Source organism: Pinus tabuliformis, chromosome X (assembly GCF_031772625.1).
Source record: "Pinus tabuliformis cultivar Carrire ecotype Pingquan chromosome X, CPIR1, whole genome shotgun sequence".
Taxonomy (NCBI): domain Eukaryota; kingdom Viridiplantae; phylum Streptophyta; class Pinopsida; order Pinales; family Pinaceae; genus Pinus; species Pinus tabuliformis.
The window spans coordinates 533,402,386-533,408,193 of record NC_142308.1 but is presented as its reverse complement, the minus strand read 5'-3'; positions in this window follow the sequence as shown (position 1 = coordinate 533,408,193).

The window sequence follows — 5,808 nt, the reverse complement described above, 5'->3', positions numbered from 1 at the left end:
ACAACAAAAAGTACATTCGTGAGCAGCAAAGACAAGAGCAGCCCATTGGAAACCATGAATGCATGTATACCCCTGAACACCTTGGTGAGTCTTCCCACTCTGGATTACAACATTGTAGAGGACATGAAGAAGAATCGTGAAAACATATATATGTATGAGTTAACCAAAATCACGAGTCAACAAGACATTCCTCCGCATGAACTCGGATAAACCTCTATAGGTGATGCTACCACTTTCAAAAAGGGAACAAGTAAGTCTCCTGACACACTTGCATTTGTCCTCAATGCGCTCCGCATAGAGGAGGTGAACTCACTATGCCCACCATTCCTGTTATCATTTGAAATCTTCAATTTCAATGTTGATAACTCTTTGGTTGATTCTGGTGCATCAGTCAATGTCATGCCACTCTCCAACGCTAAGAAGATCAATGTGCAATGGAGAAAGACAACTTTGAAGATCATCCAACTTGACAGAACATGTGTGTCAGCAATCGATGAACTTCGACACGTGATCATCTGGTTATTGTCTGATGGATGAGTTCATCAACGCATCAATATTGTGATTGTGGACATCCCGGAAGCATACAGTGTATTTCTCAATAGACAATGGTCAAGAAAGCTTCAAGGATACTTTTCCATGGAATAGTCACACTTATGGATTCCGTATAAGGGTAGAAACAACCAGAACCAAGTTTTGTCAGAGAGATACATGAGATATAATGTGACTCTCTTGGATGGGAAAAATGAATCATTTTCTTTTGCAAAACTTCTGTTCATAAATTTCTTTCAGGAGACACAGTTGGGGTGCTATCTTTATCATCCTTCCCCAGCCCCATCAGACACACAATTAGGTCTCTTTCCCTACCCAAATGGTGAGAATGAAACTTTTACAGTACTTTGTAATAGTAGTAGCAGTAGTGATAGTAGTACTAGTGTGGCAAGTGGTCCTTGTATAGATGATATGTGGACCATGTACTTTGATAGTTGCAAGATGCAGGAGGGCTTTGGAGTTAGTTGTGTCTTAACAGACCAGTTGTAGAGGAAACACTTAATCTATAGCCTCTTGGAGTCTGAGTGCACAACCAACACCATCAAGTATGAAGAACTCGTCTTGGGCTTAGAGAAAGCCATCAGCCTCAACGGTGTTGTTCTAAAAGTGGTAGGTGACTCTGAGATTATGGTGCACCAGGTTTGTAACACCATACACTGTGTGTCGCCCCATCTTAAAAGTTATTAACATGAGATATGGCTACTCATCTCTTAATTCCAAGCTTTTAATATTATTTATGTACCAAAAATGCATAATGCAATTGCAGATGCCTTGTTAAACGCAACTACTAGGATGACACCGTTAAGGGATATATTTTCTATTGAAATTTCGTATAAACCATCTGTCCTAGACAACATCACTAATTTACGCATTTTTGATGATGATCAATAGATACTGCATTTCATGGCAAATGCTGACGTCTTCAAGGACACAACAATAGATGAGGACAAGTAGACTTTGTAGGATGCAACCGATGTAATAAAATTAAACCTCATCCCCAAGGGTGTGGTATCACTTTAGAAGCTGTATGAATTGCAAAATTGCTTTCAAGGAAATATTAATGCCAAAACCCACAACTATACTTTGTTGCATGAACAAATTAATCTAGAAATGGATAAGGATATAAAATTTGTGAATCTCGGTATGTGTTGCACACCTCATGAGAGGAAAGCTTTCATTCACCTCTTCAAGCAGTACTGAGATGTGTTCATGTGGATGTACGATGACCTCAAGACATATGACATGCAAATAATCCATCATGTCATACCAATCGAGTAAAGGGCCAAGCCTTTTCATTAGAAGCTAAGGAAAGTCCATCCTTCGCTTGAGCCCCTCATACAAAAAGAATTGACCAAGTTGTTGGATACTCGAATCATTTACAAAGTTTGGTATTCCAAGTGGGTTTTGAATTTAGTCCCTGTTAGAAAGAAGTCCAGGGAGATCCACTTGTGCATATATTTCTGTTATCTCAACCACACCTTGGACAAGGAAAACTACCTAGTGTCGTCCAGGGAGCATATACTGTAGAGAATATATAGAGCAGAGATATTTTCTTTTCTTGACAGATTTTCAGGATATGACTAGGTTTTGGTATTAGAGCCTGATAGACTTAAAACAACCTTCCATACAAAGTGGAGTACGTTCACTTTTCAAAGGATGTCATTTGGGCTTGGGAACATAGACACAACTTTTCAGCGTGCAATGGACATCGCCTTCTATGGGCTCACGGATAGAGTATGGTGGTCTACCTCGATGACATGAAAGTCTTCTCAAGGCAACATTCATACCACTTGTGCCATCTTAAGAAAATATTTGAGTGATGTCGGAAATATGAGATATCCTTGAATCCCAAGAAGAGAATCTTCGTAGTGTCCGAGGGTAACCTGCTTGGACACATCATTGCTAATACTGGGATCAAGGTAGATCCAGACAGAGTTCAGACCATCACTCATATTCCTCAGTCCATGAATAAGAAATCCATGTAGTATTTCCAGGGGAAGATCAACTTCCTCAGAAAGTTAATCTCTGATTATGTGCAGATTTTCAAAGCCTTCGAAGAGATGATCAAGAAGGACATGGTCTACATTTAGGGAAAGAAGGAAAATGACACATTCACTTGTATCAAGAAATCTATAGTAGAAGTTCCCGCATTGTATAGCCCAAACTTTAGAAAATATTTCTATCTCTACACTTTTTCTTCTGACACTTCACTCACTGTTGTGCTCACTTAGAAGGACGAGCTGAACAAGGAGAAACACATATCCTTTAGGAGCACGAGCTTGCAAGGAAAAAACTCAACTATCCTATCGTGGAAAAGAAATCATACGCAATGTAAAAGGAAGTAAATCATTTCAGATCCTACCTTTTGAAAATTTTTTGAATTATCTTTGCGCTGCACCTAGCAGTTCAGTGACTACTTGTTTAGCAAGACTTGGGTGAAAGAAGAGCAAACTACATAACATGACTGTAAGAGTTTGATCTTGACATCAAGAAAGTTCACACCATCAAGGGTCATGGTCTGTGCATACTAGCAGTGGAAGCCGTAGATGCACAAGAGGAAGAATAAGAGATCACATGCTGGGAGTAAGAAATAGAAATGTATAATGTCCACTGAGCCTCACCCACTTTGCACTGAGAATATTGGTACGTAGAAGTGTTCTAGTAACTTGAGCATGGCACTCTTCCCTCTCACATTTCCATGTGGTAGAAGAGGGAAATCTTACTCAAAGCTTTATCTTACCAGCTAGTACATGAAGTGCTTTACAGAAAACATCACAATGGTGTCTTTCTCAGGTTCCTGGAGGCACAGGATTCAGGAAAGCTGTTATGTGATCTCCATGAGGAACCAGCCAGGCGAACATCGAGGGTAACACAACACACAACATAGAACAAGGTCAAGCATGTTGGTTTCTACTGGCCTTCATTGTTCAAGGATGCACATGCCTATGCTCGCAAGTGTCCAGTTTGTTAGAGATGGGTCGACAGAAACCGAAGGTCAGTAGCCCCACTATAGCCTATTACATTGGAAGAACCATTCCAACAATGGGGCTTGGATATCATTGGGGATATTTTCCCACATTCATCAAAGAAGCACTGCTATATTATGATTGTTGTATATTACTTCACGCGGTGGACCTAAGTAGTTGCATTGAGACAAGTGAACAACCAGGAAGTCATTAGCTTCATACAACAGAATATCATCTCCATGTTTAGCATTCCAACATTACTTGTTTTTGAAAATGCAACACACTTTTCTTTGTTCAAGCTTTATGAATTTGCATTGAAAAATGGTATTGTGGTGAAACATTCTAATAATTACTACTTGTAGGGAAATGGTCCTCTTGAGTTTAAAAATAATAACCTCATCTGCATTATCAAAAAGACCATTTACTCTTAACAACAAAACTGGCACTCGTCTATGGAAAATTATCTATGGGCTGACCGAGTCACACCTAAGCCTTCCTTAAATACCTCCTCCTACTTCCTGGTATATGGAAAGGAATCCATCCTCTTGCTGAATGTCTACTTGCCTACTATCCAGCTATCCCAAGAATCCCAAGGCAAGTCGTGTCTCTTAGTTCAGTGTAGGATGGACGTACTGCACAAGTTACAGGAAGAAAGGATGAAAGAAAAATAAAAATTTACACTCCACCAGAACTGTATCAAGAGATGGTTCGACAGAAAGTTTGTAGGGAGTGACAATTTTAGTATGGGTGACTTAGTCTTAAAGTGGGACAAAGCCCACGAGGACAAAGGAAAGCACACAAAGTTTCAATCCATGTTGATTGGTCCACTTATAGTCCATGAGAATCTTGGCCAACACATGTATCATCTTCAATCACTTGATGGGAAGATTGACACTCTCCCTGCCAATGGCCAAGAGTTAAAATATTACTTTGATAATATGGGGCCATTCCATACGCTATGTACATAGTCTTTTCATTTCTCTCTCTGTTGTTTTGTTTGCTATTTTGTTTTCCTTATGGTTATGTTGTTTGTCTTTTGTAAATAAATGTTGTTACACATTGCGTTTTGGCTTTTGTTTGTGTATGTGGCTGAAGTTAAAAGAGTCTTGTGAAACTACAACGCTTGGCTAGTCTTGTGTCCATATTCTTTGTGTTTGGTTATAAATTTTCATCGATGGAGTCTTGATGTAAAATACAATCTATCTGTAAGGAGAGTTTTTGTCAAATCATGAACCTATGTCGAGACTGGTAAACCTCATGCATGTACCCATTCTTCCTCTTTAGTGTGTTCAAGCTTATCCAACTAGTAGAAACGAAGAAGGGGAAAATATAAATGAGAAAACTTGAATTAGAGGTCTTTACATGCTTCTCTGAGTAACAAGTTCTCCTCCTCTCAATAACTCGGGATCCCTCTTCTACCCCAAAATAAATAAGTGCCTATGCACAGTTCTCTTTAAAAAATAATGAAGGCGAAAGAAGAGAAAGGCTTCCTGTGGCGAGAGGTGAAGCAAACAACTCCACCAGGGTACTGTGCAAGTTTGCTGGAAATGGACCAATGCTTGTGTTCTTGCATGACTCCATCAGGGAACTGTTCATGCCTATTGGCAGCGGAGCAACACTAGAGATGAAAAATTATACTCTTAAAATCTTAAGCTCATGAGCTAAACTACCCTTCCCGATTCGAAACATTGTGATATGGCTCAATCTTATGTTGTGTTCAAATGAGTTTGTACAAGGTGAACCATGTATATCCATGGGATAAGTGAGGAAGCCAAAGTAATATACACAATGAATCAATAGCCCCCAAAGGAACAAGGCCCTACACTAAAAAATAAACCAAAACAGAGAATCTGGTATTCAACCGGTGTGTCACCACATTTTGTATCGGTTGCAACACCCTCGAAATTTTGGCTTGCACTCAAATTTCAGAGCCTTCCTTGGTTTTTCCTTTGATGGTAAAAAGCACTCGAGCTTGTTCCTTGAGCTCCCTTAGAGTCTTTTCACCTTTTTTATTTTTGAGCCAACTCTCATCTTTCTACATGTTGACTACTTTGTCATGCTTGCGATCTTGTTCTAGTGAATTCAAAGGTTTGTATTTGTTTGTTTGGGTTGTATTAGCTTTACGAACACCCATCGTACTCACACACAAAGTTGTAAGCATTGTCATTCAATTATCATCATGATTGTCCAAATGTTTATCCCAAGTGTTGCACTTGTCGCTTTCAGCACTAGACAGTCCCACAAAGGGTCATGATTTGTAATGTTTTCCTAGTGGTCAGTGTCATGATGTTGT